Genomic DNA, 17,127 nt, shown 5'->3' with positions numbered 1-17,127 from the left:
TTTTTACACATTATGATGTTTCCCAGAAATGTTACTAAAAAAGTCTTTGGCGCACACTTCTAAAACAAAATTCTCAAATAGCTTTGTGTTTACTATTTCTAATATTTCTATTTCTGTGATGAAGGGTTTTCTTCATTTTTTACTTCTAGTTCCAAGAGAGTCTAGTATCTGTTGTCATATACTGTGATAAATCTAGTTTATTTAAAAGTTTTGTTTTTTGGCCAAGCAATGCAGCATGTGGGATCTTAGTTCCTTGACCAGGGATCGAGGCTGTGTCCCCTGCACTGGGAACACTGAGTCTTAACCACTGGACCGCCAAAAGCCCCTGTTCATTATTTCTAATAATTTTTTTTCCTTCTTGTTGAGAGCATTATCACCTCAGGAAAAATTAAGCAGTAGAGTGTTGATCCTGAAGTCCATAGCAGTCACTGGTGAAGATGAAAGCGTCCCTTAGAGCTAGTCACAGTGTTCATGCTTCTTGCTGATATTTTTAGAACAGGTAAAAAGTATAAATTGTAAATAGTTCATAAAATTATGATAAGCTACAGAATAATAAAAGGCAAAAATTACTTTTTAAAGTTTAAAATATAAATTTAAAAGTTTATAATTAAAGGTAAATCAGAATAACTGAAAGGAAATTCTAGAAATATTTAAAGTTATCATAAAGGAGCTTTTAAACAAAGTTTAGACAATAATTAGACTAAGAAAAAACCAAAAAGCTTGCAGTTTGTTACAGACTTATCAGTAAGTAAATGGTGCAACAAGTAAAATGATACAGTTTGGTTAAAGTTGGTAAATTTGGTGAGGAGATGAAGGTTCTAGAGTAATTCTCTGAGATGGGTGGGCATGGCATAGGCTTTGTGGATACAGGAGCTGCAGAGTGGTCTGTGGTCTGAGTTCCCAAGCCCGTGTTTGCCTGCTTGTGTGTATGACGCCTGGGGATGGTGTGCAGAGACATTGATGCACTTGGGCTGTCTCCTTTCCTCTGCTGATTGCAGGTATTTGATGTGCAGAGGGAATTCATGAAAGAACCTGAGCACTGGGTACAGGCCAGAGGTCCCCTGCACTGTGGTGGCCCGGCATCTCAGTCCAGTTCAGTCGCTCAGTCGTGTCCGACTAACCCCATGGACTGCAGCACGCCAGGCTTCCCTGTCCATCACCAACTCCTAGAACTTGCTCAAACTCATGTCCATTGAGTCGGTAATGCCATCAACCGTCTCCTCCTCTGTCGCCCCCTTCTCCTCCTGCCTTCACTCTTTCCCAACATCAGAGTCTTTTCCAATGAATCGATTCTTCCTGTCAGGTGGCCAAAGTATTGGAGCTTCAGCATCAGTCCCTCCAATGAATATTCAGGACTGATTTCCTTTAGGATGGGCTGGTTTGATCTCCTTGGAGTCCAGGGGACTCAAGAGTCTCTTCCAACACCACAGTTCAAAAGCATCAATTCTTCGGTGCTCAGCTCACATCCATACATGACCACTGGAAAATCCATAGCTTTGACTAGACAGACCTTTGTCGGCAAAGTAATATCTGCTTTGACATCTGTGTCTTTGCTTTTTACATCTCAGTTCAGTTCAGTTCAGTCGCTCAGTCGTATCCGACTCTTTGCAACCCCATGAATCGCAGCACGCCAGGCCTCCCTGTCCATCACCAACTCCCAGAGTCTACCCAAACCCATGTCCATTGAGTCCGTGATGCCATCCAGCCATCTCATCTTCGGTCGTCCCTTTCTCCTCCTGCCCCCAATCCCTCCCAGCATCAGAGTCTTTTCCAATGAGTCAACTCTTCTCATGAGTTGGCCAAAGTACTGGAGTTTCAGCTTCAGCATCATTCCTTCTAAAGAAATCCCAGGGTTGATCTTCAAAATGGACTGGTTGGATCTCCTTGCAGTCCAAGGGACTCTCAAGAGTCTTCTCCAACACCACAGTTCAAAAGCATCCATTCTTCGGTGCTCAGCCTTCTTCACAGTCCAACTCTCACATCCATACATGACCACAGGAAAAACCATAGCCTTGACTAGACGGACCTTAGTCGGCAAAGTAATGTCTCTGCTTTTGAATATACTATCTAGATTGGTCATAACTTTTCTTCCAAAGAGTAAGCATCTTTTAATTTCATGGCTGCAGTCACCATCTGCAGTGATTTTGGAGCCCCCCAAAATAAAGTCTGACACTGTTTCTACTGTTTCCCTGTCTATTTCCCATGAAGTGATGGGACTGGATGCCATGATCTTTGTTTTCTGAATGTTGAGCTTTAAGCCAACTTTTTCGCTCTCCTCTTTCACTTTTTCATCAAGAGGCTTTTTAGCTCCTCTTCACTTTCTGCCATAAGGGTGGTGTCATCTGCGTATGTGAGGTTATTGATATTTCTCCCAGCAATCTTGATTCCAGCTTGTGTTTCTTCCAGTCCAGCGTTTCTCATGATGTACTCTGCATATAAGTTAAATAAGCAGGGTAACAATATACAGCCTCAACGTACTCCTTTTCCTATTTGGAACCAGTCTGTTGTTCCATGTCCATTTCTAACTGTTGTTTCCTGACCTGCATACAGATTTCTCAAGAGGCAGGTTAGGTGGTCTGGTATTCCCATCTCTTTCAGAATTTTCCACAGTTTATTGTGATCCACACAGTCAGAGGCTTTGGCATCGTCAATAAAGCAGAAATAGATGTTTTTCTGCAACTCTCTTGCTTTTTCCATGATCCAGCGGATGTTGGCAATTTTTACATCTGGGTGCCAGCAATTCATGGGGGACCCACCATCACACATGTCCTCCTTTCCTGGGCCATTGAACCATCTGTGAGCTGTTCTATCCAATATAGAAGAAGAACTGTCTGCTTGCCATAACTCCCCATCCACGTGAGCCAACCTGCCTCCTTGAGACACAGATCCCAGTTAAATGAGCTCTTTCTATGACATGTAAGCTGATTGTCCCTCGTTGTCCCACTTCCTAGAATGGGGACCTCCATTCCTAGAATGGTGACCTACTTTTCAAAACTCTCTCTTTCCTTGGTAGACAGGCCAATGTCCTACCTTCTGTCTACAGCAGACATGAAGGTGACCCCTAAAAGCTTCAGTTTTGCCAGGAAGTTCTCCCTGCTCCTGTACTTGGCCTCAGCTGCTGACGGTACCAATGTTGTGAAGATGATAGGAGACTGCAGAGACGGTCTAGTGAGGAGGGGCAGGCCTGGTGCTGACGTTTCTGGGGAAGTGGTAGAGAAGTGGCTGACTGCAGGGCTGTTGGTGAGGACGGCATTGCTGGGGGGCCCTGGTGAGCGCGTGGTGACAGGAAGGGATGATTGTGGGTGTCGACAGTAGGGGAGGTGATGGTGTGGGTCAGGTATTGGGAAGAAAAGGCATATTGACCAGCATGGAGTCAGGGGATGGGGGAAAGGTGATGATTTTAGGGTGGAGTATTGTGTGGACAAGTGATGATGATGGGCCAGCGGGTACAGGGCAGGCAAGAGTCCCAGCCACTGGTGCCCATAGCCTTGTTTTCCTTCCCACCACTCCAGCTCTTCAATGATGTAATTCAACTAGCTGTGTCTTACAAATAGAACTCCCGGGACCTCATGGACAAGGTTTTGCAGGAGCTTGAGGTAGGTTCAGCACAAATGTCAGGTGGCATAGAGAAAATGGGTTCCCTCCATAGGGTGCAGTGCATAAGCCGGTAGACTGACAGCAGGCAGAACATGCTCGTGGGCATGGCCCCTAGAGGTGTCAGAGCTATAGCTGGGTGCATGCAAGGCCAGGCCTCACCTCCTTGTTCACAGAACGTTGACTTGGAGCAGAAGGAGGAGGATATGCCAGACAAAGCAGCGTGACCACATCCAGAGCCCTTCTCCCTCCTGAGCCACAGGAGGGCTCTCCACGGCCCACCTGGTGGTGAGGGGCAGTTCAGAAGACCCCTCCCTTGATAACCCTTCAGCTCTCAGTTGAGACAGGCTTCCAGGCCTCCCCCTGCTATGCCTCCTACAAACCCAGCTGTCCCATTTGCACCACCCCCCCGCCAACTTCCGTGGCCCATGACACTTGACCCTTCCGCATGGTTCCCTCCCCTGTGGGTTGGGGTCAGAACGTGCCACTAACAGGTGTAAGGCCCATACCAGACCCTGAAGCCAAATTAGGGATGGACTGTCCCAGGCCTGTGGGACAGTAAAGAGAATCAGAATATTTTAAAAGGATATTTAGGTGTCTTATTTCTCCCCCTCTGAGAACTGATGTCAGGGCCTATTCATTGCATTTCCACCAAGGGGTTGGTTTCTAATTCCTGACTTTTTCCTTTTTAATCTCTCAACTAAGCCAATCATTTTAAGAAAATGATTTTGAGCAGAGAGCTGTTTGTTCCATAAGTTTTTCTAGAGCTCTTCGGGATACGGCCAGTACATTGATGCACAGCAAGGCCAAGATCACAGGCCCAAGTTTGCTAGTGAAAGTTTGCTGGTCTGGCCATACACAGTAATATACAAACATCATTGTGAACATCACGCGGTAGTAAAGGCACATCACAAGGCATTTGCATTATAAGAATTTGACTTTAGGAAAACTTCTTTTAAAAACCCATATTTCAACGTAGGAGGCTTTTCTTCATCTTTCTGAGGACTAGTGTGGACGCTGTACCTCCTTGGGTGGCAAGGGCTGCTAACAACTGTCATGCTGCTTTTTCCATTTATCTCCAGGACTTGTCGCTCACTAGAATGCTTTTATGATCATCTTGTACATCATTTCCATTAAAATTTTTTAAAATTTATAATAAAGGTTGAATTACATGAATATTGAGTTGATGTGCCTGCTTTGTGGGTATGGGTTTTTTTTTAAGCAAGAAGTCACGAGAGAATGAGTATATCAACAAGCCGCATTAATGGGGGGAGACAGCCATATTTGTCAAGCAGGGGTGGCGAGGTTAACTTTGTTTATTGTCACAGAGATCATTTCAGTGGAATTTAGGGTTTTAAAAGAATGGGTGTTTGGGAGTCAAGAACAAACATTTTTACCCTTTAAATTATTGATGCTTACAATTTCAACTTAAGAAATAACCTGACTAGGGAATTCAGGAATGTGTTACCCTGGTGAGATGGGCCCTTAAAAACCACCACCACCACAACAACAAAACCTTTATTATAAATGAAAAATGTATTTAAAAAAATAATGGCTTCATTGAGATATGATTCAAATACCATAAAATTCACCATCAGTGTTGCACTTACATAACCATTTTGCATCAGTTCCCATAGAAACAAAGAGACAACAAATCTTGTTCAGATGAATTATTGGGGCAGTTCTCTGTCTCTGCTAGGGACTAGCTTCAGCCTGCCTCTCTCTAAGGGAGCTCTGGAGGGCAGACTGTCCTGCAGGTTGACCCCCCCGACCAGGGGCATTTTTGTGCCAGTTAGCAAAGTGTGTGAAGAGAAAGAGGTGGAAGGGATGACTTGTAGTGTCCAGGTTAAAGTGGCTCCTGTTTTAGCAAGGGCAGGTCTCTGGGGAAAAGCTATGAGTTCAACACTCGAAGCAAGTAGGGGAAAAGTGTTCAGGTGGGGTGCCAGCAACCTCCGTGGCCACATAGCCCTACATTGCTCAGATCCACCTGCTTCTTAAATGTCATTTCATTATGACACACAGGAATACCACTTTGGAGTCTCTTTTGATACTTGTTGAGGTGAAACTTACATAACAAAGTTATCCATGTTAAAGGACACAAAGCAGTGCCATTTAAACAGTTACATTGTTGGGCAACCATCACTTCTCTCTAGTTCTAAAACATTTCAGTCACTCTGAAGTAAAACATCTTCCTCATTAAGTAGTTTCTTTCCAATATTCCCTCCCTTCAGCCCCTTGCAAATACTAATCTACATTCTGTCTCTATGGATTTTATATAAATGGAATAAAACATGATGTGACCTTTTGTATCTGTCTTACTCTTTCACTCCTTTTTATGGTTGAATAATGTCCCACTGTATTATATAACAAAAGTTGTTCGTCCATCTATTGATAGACATTTGTGGTGTCTATCTTTCAGCTATTGTGTAGAATGCTGCTATGAATATGCTTATACATGTGCTTACATGCTCATCAATGCTTATATGAGTAGTTTTCAATTCTTTGGGGTGTCAGAGTCTGCTGAGGCTGCTGTAACAAAATACCATTGACTTCGTGGCTTGTTGTTCAGTTGCTCAGTTGTGTCCGACTCTCTGCGACCCCAGGGACTGCAGCATGCTAGGCTTCCCTGTCCTTCACTATCTCCTGGATTTGCTCAAACTCATATCCATTGAGTTGGTGATGCCATCCGACAATCTCACCCTCTGTCGTCTCCTTCTGCTGCCTTCAGTCTTTCTCAGCATCAAGGTCTTTTTCAATGAGTCAGTTCTTTGCACCAGGTGGCCAAAGTATTGGAGTTTCAGCTTCAGCATCAGTCCTTCCAATGAATATTCAAGGTTAATTTCCTTTAAGATTTACTGGTTTGATCTCCTTGGAGTCCAGGGGACTCTCAAGAGTCTTCTGCAACACCACAGTTCAAAGGCATCAGTTCTTCGGCACTCAGCCTTCTTTATGGTCCAACTCTTACATCCATACATGACTACTGGAAAAAAACATAGCTTTGACTACACAGACCTTTGTCGACAAAGTAATGTCTCTGCTCTTTAGTATGCTGTTGAGGTTGGTCATAGCTTTTCTTCCAAAGAGCAAGCATCTCTTAATTTCATGGCTACAGTCACTGTTCACAGTGATTATGGAGCACAAGAAAATAAAGTCCATTACAGTTTTCATTTTTTCCCCATCTATTTGCCATGAAGTGATAGAACCGGATGTCATGATCTTAGTTTTCTGAATGTTGAGTTTTAAGCCAGCTTTTTCACTCTCCTCTTTCACTTTCAAGAGATTTTAAAGTTGTTAGAAAAAGTGGCCACAAGGCGGCCGCATTTCTTCATGCCCAACTCTGACTCATTCCGCAGGCAGGGCCATAAGGAAGATCCTGTTCTCAGATGGTCGGGTGCAGCGCGCCAGAAGAAACGCTCAAGGGTCTCATCTCATTCCTTCTTCCCCTTCCCCTTTATTCCGCAAAGCACATCCCAATTCCTGGAACACCACGCTGTGGAGGGTGCTATCACTTGTAGGTGGGACGACCATAAGGAAGGGGGCTGGTGGGGGTTGGGGGGGCGGGGGAACCCCAGCCCAGAGGACACATGGAGCCCAGGGAACATTTCAAAGCCCTTCCAGCCCAGAGGTTCCACCGTTCTTTCGATGCAGTAGGCTTGATTTCTCTGCTGGAAGGCCCACCTGGATCCAGAGATTGGGGACTCAATCTAAAAGCAAGAGGCACTCCAGGTCCATTGTGGGGACACATTGCCTGCCTCATCCTCCCAGCTTCCTCAGCTCCACAACACTCCAGCCTTGGTACCAAAGCCTGCTCTGGCTCCAGGGATGTAATAGCAGCCCAGGTCACCATGGCCTAAAGGAATAGAGTTAGTATTTCTTGTGTCTTTTCATTTTCCACTTTAAAAAAAATTTGAATTTGAGTATATAGATGAAATGCTCAGTGAAGTGATCAGTGCAAAGAAACAGAGGAAAACAACAGAATGGAAAAGACTAGAGAGCTCTTCAAGAAAATTAGAGATACCAAGGGAACATTTCATGCAAAGATGGGCTCGATAAAGGACAGAAATGGTATGGACCTAACAGAAGCAGAAGATATTAAGAAGAGGTGGTAAGAATACACAGAAGAACTGTACAAAAAAGATCATCACGACCCAGATAATCACGATGGTGTGATCACTCACCTAGAGCCTGACATCCTGGAATAAAAAGTCAAGTGGGCCTTGGGAAACATCACTACAAACAAAGCTAGTGGAGGTGATGGAATTCCAGTTGAGCTATTTCAAATCTTAAAAGATGATGCTGTGAAAGTGCTGCACTCAATATGCCAGCAAATTTGGAAAACTCAGCAGTGGCCACGGGACTGGAAAAAGTCAGTCTTCATTCCAATCCCAAAGGAAGGCAATGCCAAAGAATGCACAAACTATTGCACAATTGCACTCATTTCACAGGCTAGCAAAGAAATGCTCAAAATTCTCCAAGCCAGGCTTCAGAAATACGTGAACCATGAAATTCCAAATGTTCAAGCTGGATTTAGAAAAGGCAGAGGAACCAGAGATCAAATTGCCAACATCCATTGGATCATAGAAAAAACAAGAGAGTTTCAGAAAAACATCTACTTCTGCTTTATTGACTATGCCAAAGCCTTTGACTGTGTGGATCACAACAAACTGGAAAATTCTTCAAGAGATGGGAATGCCCAACCACTTTACCTGCCTCCTGAGAAATTTGTATGCAGGTCAAGTAGCAACATTTAGAACTGGGCATGAAACAACAGACTGGTTCAAAATTAGGAAAGGAGGACATCAAGGTTGAATATTGTCACCTGCTTATTTAACTTATATATGCAGATTACATCATGCGAAATACTGGGTTGGATGAAATACAAGCTGGAATCAAGATTGTCAGGAGAAATACCAATAACCTCAGATATGCAGATGACACCACCCTTATGGCAGAAAGCAAAGAAGAACTAAAGAGCCTCTTGATGGAAGTGAAAGAGGAGAGTAAAAGAGCTAGCTTAAAACTCAACATTCAGAAAAATAAGATCATGACATCTGGTCCCATCACTTCATGGCAAATAGATGGAGGAACAATGGAAACAGTGACAGACTTTATTTTCTTGGGCTCCAAAAATCACTGCAGATGGTGACTGCAGCCATGAAATTAAAAGACACTTGCTCCTTGGAAGAAAAGCTATGACCAACCTGGACAGCATATTAAAAAGCAGAGATAGTATTTTGCTGACAAAGGTTGGTCTAATCAAAGCTTTGGTTTTTCCATTGGTCATGTATGGATGTGCGAGTTGGACTATAAAGAAAGCTGAGTGCCAAAGAACTGATGCTTTTGAACTGTGGTGTTGGAGAAAACTCTTGAGAGTCCCTTGGACACCAAGGAGATAAAACCAGTCCATCCTAAAGGAAATCAGTCCTGAATATTCATTGGAAGGATGCTGAAGCTGAAACTCTGATACTCTGGCCACCTGATGTGAATAACTAACTCATTGGAAAAGGCCCTGATGCTGAGAAAGATTGAAGGTGGGAGGAGAAGGGGATAACAGAGGATGAGATGCTTGGATGGCATCACCGATTCGATGGATATGAGTGTGAGCAAGCTCTGGGAGTTGGTGATGGATAGGAAAGCCTGGCGTGCTGCAGTCTATGGGGCTTCAAAGAGTTGGACATGACTGAGCGACTGAACTGAACTGAAGTCTCATGTTGAAGAGGTGTATTTTGGGGTTGCATTTGCTCCCCTCACTTTGGATGTATCCCAGTTTGCTTACACAGTCATCTATGGAAGGCATCCTGATATTTGAAAGTTTGTAGGTATCACAAGTAGAGCTGCTGTGCATTATTGCATGATAGCTTTTATTTGGACACCTTTTCGAAGCTGTTTTCTGAATACTAGATGTGCACTGTTTGATCTTCAGGTGAGCCTTGTTTAGCTTTGGGAAAAAAACAGCTAAGTTGCTCCGTGGCACATGGGATCTTCCCAGATAAGGGATCGTATTTGAGTCTCTTGCACTGTCAGATGGAGTCTTTACCACTGAGCCCCTGGGTTGTTTTTTTTTTTTTTTTTGAGTTTACTAGTTTTAATAGATGTGTGGTTTTAATTTGTAATTTCCTAATGATTTATGATTTTTGATATTTTTTATGTTTATTTAGTATCTGTTTTCTTTGGCCAGGTGTTCAGATTTATATATCTTTAATGAGGTTGTTTGTTCCAGAGTTTTTGGTATTATTTGAGTATACAACCTTTTATCAGGTATGTATTTTGCAGATATATTTCTCTGTTTGTGGCTTGTGTTTAGGTTTTCTGAATAAGGTCTTTTATGAGTTTATTTTTAATTTTTTAAAGGTCATGTTTTAACTTTTGTATCTTTTTTGGGATAGACTTCAGGTTTTTTTTTTTCTGTTAATATTCATAAGCAAAACTGAAGTACTGTAGATACAGCTTTGCATTTTGTCTGTTGAGAAATTTAAGTGAATTTGGTATAAGTCATACAATTTCTTTCTACTTTCATTTGATTGCATATGGATTCCAGTTATTTATACAACAGGTTTTGGAGATGTCTTGGGAAGTCAGTTTCCCCAGGTGGAACCGCATCCATGAAACATCAGCTCTTTTCAGCTCCTGTTCTGTCATTGAATTTAACTTGCTTTGAGATGATTCCACTGTCTCATACTAGCAGAATCACAGAATGTTTGTCCTTTTTTGTTTTGGTTTGTTTCACTTAGCATAATGACTATAAGGTTCATCCACATTGTAGCAATGCCAAAGAATGCTTGGCATCTCACACGCTAGTAAAGTAATGCTCAAAATTCTCCAAGCCAGGCTTCAGCAGTACGTGAACCATGAACTTCCAGATGTTCAAGCTGGTTTTTGAAAAGGCGGAAGAACCAGAGATTCTGGTGCTGCGATTCATGGGGTCGCAGAGTCGGACATGACTGAGCAATTGAACTGGACTGAACATTGTAGCATTGTCAGAATTACCTACTTTTAAAGGCTGAATCATATTCCATTGTATGTATATTACAGGAATTGTCTGTTCATGGACACTTGGATTCCTTCCATTTGTTGGCCAGTGTGAATAGTGCTGTTGTGAATATAAGTGTAGAAGCATGTTTATTTTTTCAGCCTGTTTTTTTTCACACCTTTTGGGTACATAACCTGAATTGAAATTGACATAGTGTATGCTAATTCCATTTGTTAGTTTTTGAGGAATTTCTGTAATGTCTTGCACAGTGGCTGTACATTTTCACTATATTTTTTGTATGGTAGAATATTGTTGAAGCCTTTGCATGGACCCTATTTTCCATATTCATTCACCCACCGATGGACAGTTGAATGAGTTGTACCTTTGGGCTATTGTGAATAATGTTGCTATGAATGTTTGTGTACCAGTTGTTGTTTGAATAGCTGTTTTCAGTTCATTGACGTGTATATCCAAGAGCGGAGTTGATGAAGTAAACAGTAAGTATGTTTTTATCTTTCTGAGGAAATGCCAAACTATTGTACATATAGTCTGTACTGTTTTCCATATCCACAAACAAAGTGTAAGGTTTCCAATTTTCTACATTGCTGTTAATATTTTGATCTTCATTATAATCATTTAGTGAATGTGAACAAATATTGCCTTGTGATTTTAATCTGTATTTCCATCATTACAGAAAGGAAATATACCTAAGACAATTTTTAACTCAAACCTCAGCACCCTGCTTAGTAGCCATAGCTGTTGCATTACCAAAAACTACTAAGAATTGCTCTATATATTTAAAAAATGAATCCCCAAAATCACTCATCAAAATTCATTAGGATAACATAACCAATTCTACCATGTTAATAAATCAAGCCCACTACAAATTTATGAAGATTTTGAAGAAAAACCTTATAAATTTAGCAAAAGAATACAATGAATGTCATCAGTACTCATACTTGGAATGGAAACATGGCAATGAAATGAAAAATCATCATTGTGTTTTGACTGTAGGAACAGTAATAGCCAACATTTGAAAATTCAAGATGTTGATTGTAATTGGTAACTGCACTTATTGATCTATCATCCCCATCAAATATTTTATCATGATGAAATTCCCATTATTTGCTTCACATTTTGCAAATGAAGTCACAACAGATTTATTTCTAGCAATTCATTATACATGAAGTACAAGTCATATGTACCAATATGTAAACAAGCTATGGATTATTTGTTACTTACATGAAAATGGAGGTTCCATGTTTTTTATTTATTTATTCATGTAGTAAGAAGCCTGCAGTGCAGATTTTATACCTTATTAGAATTATGAACATTAGAATCAGCTTACTGTTTCTTTAATAACCATAGCATTTATACGTTACCTGTTACCATGAGGTTAAATGTCCTTTTGAGGAGAAACGGTTATGCCAAATTTTGTTTTAGCTATTCCTCCCATTGGCACTAAGTTAGTCAAAAGAATCAGAGGAGGATTCTGGTCCACATTCAATTCTTTGCCTTCCATTTTATCCTCCCATTTTAAAAATTACAGTTTTAGCAGTCAATTACCTACTGATCTTTCATGAAACAGAGTCTAGTAATCCAGCAGGAATCCCATCCAGTTATAGCAAAATCTCATTTTACCCAAACTACAAAGTTAAGGATCCCTTGGTTGCTTCGTTCTTATTAATAGTCTTACTAATTCTAATGTATTCTCATCTAACCCTCTAGGAGACCCAGGAAATTACATTCTAGCTAACTCCTTCAATAGTCCCCCTTCACATCAAACTGAAATAATAGTTGTAATTTGCACTGCTATTTTGTGATCTATTCACAATAAATGGGTGTATTATCCTTAATCTTCCCACTTGTCATTTTGGCAATTGTTCTAGTAGTTTGTATATTGAAACAATAAAGTATAACATTGATACCTCCTAGCTAATGCTCCTTTGGATTCCCAGTAATGGACCTATTAACACTAACATAAATTGGAAGAGAGTCCATTGATCAGTGGAGAACTAGCATCGGTTCTATACTGTTTTGTAATTTTTGTTGTTACAACACTAATTAGCATTATTAAAAGTAACTTGCTAAAATTTAAGAGTGTTTGTAAGAAATGGAGAGTAATATATTTCCTTAAGACTTAGGGAAGATGCTGTAGCTCTCCCGTCAGTATACAAAACTGAAATTCAGCTTAAACTATTTCTTGAACAATTTTCTTATGGGACATAAACGCTATTGTTAAGTGGTATACAAGCATTAAAAATTGATGTCATGAAAACAAATAGTACCATGTACTTGGAGAATTATATGCCCTTCTACATATATAAGTATAGTACTGTGCTTTATTATATACAGTACATGATATGTAAAATCATGAATTATCTGATGTGTATAAGCATGTATATCAGCCAGTTGATATTACATAATACATTAAACAGTTCAAGCCACTTTAGATTCCAATCAGTGTTAATTTTTACAGGGGTCATTAATGCTATATGGTAGATATATGTATTTATCATATATAACATATTAAGTCAAATCATCTGTGGTCAACATGCTTATCATAGCTGATAATCAGAGCTTAATTATGAAGATGCAAAAAAGTATCCATTTTCCCCAAAAAGTGCCTCTTAATTTCTAGTCCATGCTTGTGTGCGTTTCTATAAATGAACTGTATGTGGTACCTGGTTCTTACTTCAGGGCCATCTCATGTAAAATCATCTCCTCTTTCTCCTTAAATAAGACAACATGATGAACTTAAGGCTAACCCGCCATGCTCACACATAAGTGGTTTTGTGCATTTGCTATTTTTTAATTTGGGGGAGTTTTGGGAGTCAGCTATGGATGTCAGCCTACTTAATGCAGTCAAGCGACTTTTAGCTGACATTAAATTGAATATTGTTTACAAACATCATGAATCATAATGTGTTATTGGTTGAATGGTCACAGGACAGAGAGCAATGACACATATACGTACACATGCACATTTCAGATAAATAGTCTGCTTAGTCGAGCCCTCTTATCTCCTGCTAAATCTCAGCCTTTGTTTGCCACCGTCACCCTGCCAGACTCCCAAAATAAGGTCAACATATTACTATATATGATAAATTCTATGGACTCATCTGACAAATATATTGCACTTACTTTTCTAACCCAAGTTATTAGAACTATGACTTAACTTTAAGTTGACTTAAATATACTAATCAAGTACTTAGATACGTAAAGCTTATAGAGACAGACAATCCATAGTTTTGACATTTACTAAGCCACAGGACTGGAAAAGGTCAGTTTTCATTCCAATCCCAAAGAAAGGCAATGCCAAAGAATGCTCAAACTACTGCACAATTGCACTCATCTCCCATGCTAGTAAAGTAATGCTCAAAGTTCTCCAAGCCAGGCTTCAGCAATACATGAACCATGAACTTCCAGATGTTCAAGCTGGTTTTAGAAAAGGCAGAGGAACCAGAGATCAAATATCCAACATCTGCTGGATCATGGAAAAAGCAAGAGAGTTCCAGAAAAACATCTATTTCTGCTTTATTGACTGTGCCAAAGCCTCTGACTGTGTGGATCACAATAAACTGTGGGAAATTCTGGAAGAGATGGAAATACCAGACCACTTGACCTGCCTCTTGAGAAACCTATATGCAGGTCAGGAAGCAACAGTTAGAACAGGACATGGAACAGACAGGTTCCAAATTGGAAAAGGAGTACGTCAAGGCTGTATATTGTCACCTTGCTTATTTAACTTCTATGCAGAGTACATCATGAGAAACACTGGGCTGGAAGAAGCACAAGCTAGAATCAAGATTGCTGGGAGAAATATCAATAACCTCAGATATGCAGACAACACCACCCTTATGGCAGAAAGTGAAGAGGAACTAAAAAGCCTCTTGATGCAAGTGAAGGAGGAGAGTGAAAAAGTTGGCTTAAAGCTCAACATTCAGAAAACTAAGATCATGGCATCTGGTCCCATCACTTCATGGGAAATAGATGTGGAAACAGTGTCAGACTTAATTTTTGGGGGCTCCAAAATCACTGCAGATGGTGATTGCAGCCATGAAATTAAAAGATGCTTACTCCTTGGAAGGAAAGTTATGACCAACCTAGATAGCATATTGAAAAGCAGAGACATTACTTTGCCAACAAAGGTCCGTCTAGTCAAGGCTATGGTTTTTCCAATGGTCATGTATGGATATGAGAGTTGGACTGTGAAGAAGGCTGAGCGCCGAAGAATTGATACTTTTGAACTGTGGTGTTGGAGAAGACTCTTGAGAGCCCCGTGGACTGCAAGGAGATCCAGCCAGTCCATTCTGAAGGAGATCAGTCCTAGGTGTTCTTTGGAAGGAATGATGCTGAAGCTGAAACTCCAATACTTTGGCCACCTCATGTGAAGAACTGACTCACTGGAAAAGACTTTGATGCTGGGAGGGGTTGGGGGTAGGAGGAGAAGGGGACGACAGAGGATGAGATGGCTGGATGGCATCACCGACTCGATGGACATGAGTTTGGGTGAACTCCAGGAGTTGGTGATGGACAGAGAGGCCTGGTGCGCTGCAATTCATGGGGTTGCAAAGAGTCAGACATGACTGAGCGACTGAACTGAACTGAACTGAACTGAAGAAGAAAATAAAAAATAAATTTTAAAGAGATACCATCTCACAGCTGTCAGAATGGCCACCACTAAAAAGTCTATAAATAAATGCTGGTGCAGTTGTGGAAAATAAGGAACCCTCCTGTACTGTTGGTAGGAATGTAAATCGGTGTAGCAGATATGGAGAACAGCATGGAGATTCCTTGAAAAGCTAAAAATAGAGTTGTCATGTGATCCAACAGTCCCATTTCTGCTCAGATATCTGGAAAAGACAATAAATCTAATTTGAAAAGATACATGCACCCCTACGTTCATAGCAGTACTATTTATAACAGTCAAGACATGGAGCCAACTTAAATAACTGTCCATTGTCAGATGAATTGATGAAGAGGATGTGATATATTTATGTATTTCCATGCACAGACAACCACATACACACAGTGGAATATTTCTGAGCCATAAAGTAGAATGAAGTAAATGCCTTTGCAGCCACATATAGATGGGATTAGAGATTATCATACTAAGTGTGGTAAGTCAGAGAATGACATATATCATATGGTATCAGTTATATGTGGAATGAATGTAAAGAAAATGATACTAATGAACTTACTCACAAAACAGAGGTAGACTCACAAAAGTAGGAAACAAATTTATGGTTGCCAGAGGGAAAAGGTAGGGAGGCATTAATTAGGAATTTGGGATTCTTAACAGATATATGCTACTATATATGGAGAAGGCAATGGCGACCCACTCCAGTACCCTTGCCTGGAAAATCGCATGGGTGGAGGAGCTTGATAGGGTGCAGTCCATGGGGTCGCTAAGAGTCTGGACACGACTGAGCGACTTCGCTTTCACTCTTCACTTTCATGCATTGGAGAAGGACATGGCAACCCACTCCAGTGTTCTTGCCTGGAGAATCCCAGGGACGGAGGAGCCTGGTGGGCTGCCGTCTATGGGGTCACACAGAGTCGGACACGACTGACGTGACTTAGCATTAGCAGCAGCTACTATATATGAAAGAAACCACCTGGACCTATGTATAGTATAGGAAACTATATTAATATCTTGTGATAATGTATAATGGATCAGAATCTCAAAAGGAATATATGAAAAAGACATGAAAAAATGATAATCACTGTGCCAACACTAATAGTTATCATAAGACTACTCAACATGTGTTTATACATGCCACTAAAATGCAGATGGTGGTTGCAGCCATGAAATTAAAAGACGCTTACTCCTTGGAAGGAAAGTTATGACCAACCTAGATGGCATATTAAAAAGCAGAGACATTACTTTGTCAACAAAGGTCCATCTAGTCAAGGCTATGGTTTTTCCAGTGGTCATGTATGCATGTGAGAGTTGGACTATAAATAAAGCTGAGGGCCAAAGTATTGATACTTTTGAAGTGTGGTGTTGGAGAAGACTCTTGAGAGTCCCCTGGTCTGCAAGGAGATCTAACCAGTCCATCCTAAAGGAGATCAGTCCTGGGTGTTCATTGGAAGGACTGATGTTGAAGCTGAAACTCCAGTACTTTGGCCACCTGATGCGAAGAGCTGACTCATTGGAAAAGACCCTGATGCTGGGAAAGATTGAGGGCAGGAGGAGAAGGGAACGACAGAGGATGAGATGGCTGGATGGCATCACTGACTCAATGGACATGGGTTTGGGTAGACTCCAGGAATTGGTGATGGACAGGGAAGCCTGGCGTGCTGCGGTTCATGGGGTCGCAAGGAGTCGGACACGACTGAGCGACTGAACTGAACTGAAAATGTTCACGTCAGTAAGTATATTGTCACTGATCAATCATATAAAAGTAAATAGAGGAATCAAACACAGAATAAATAGACTTCCTGTCATTGCTTATCATAATTTATACACTTTTACTTCCTGTAACACTATTCTGTAAGTGCTAGACTAGGAATTTAAGTTAATATAGACCAAGAGATTTTGAAGGTGTCAGTTCAGT

Source organism: Oryx dammah, unplaced genomic scaffold (assembly GCF_014754425.2).
Source record: "Oryx dammah isolate SB20612 unplaced genomic scaffold, SCBI_Odam_1.1 HiC_scaffold_19, whole genome shotgun sequence".
Classification (NCBI taxonomy): domain Eukaryota; kingdom Metazoa; phylum Chordata; class Mammalia; order Artiodactyla; family Bovidae; genus Oryx; species Oryx dammah.
The sequence above is the reverse complement of the archived record's forward strand: the minus strand, read 5'-3'. Positions refer to the sequence as shown.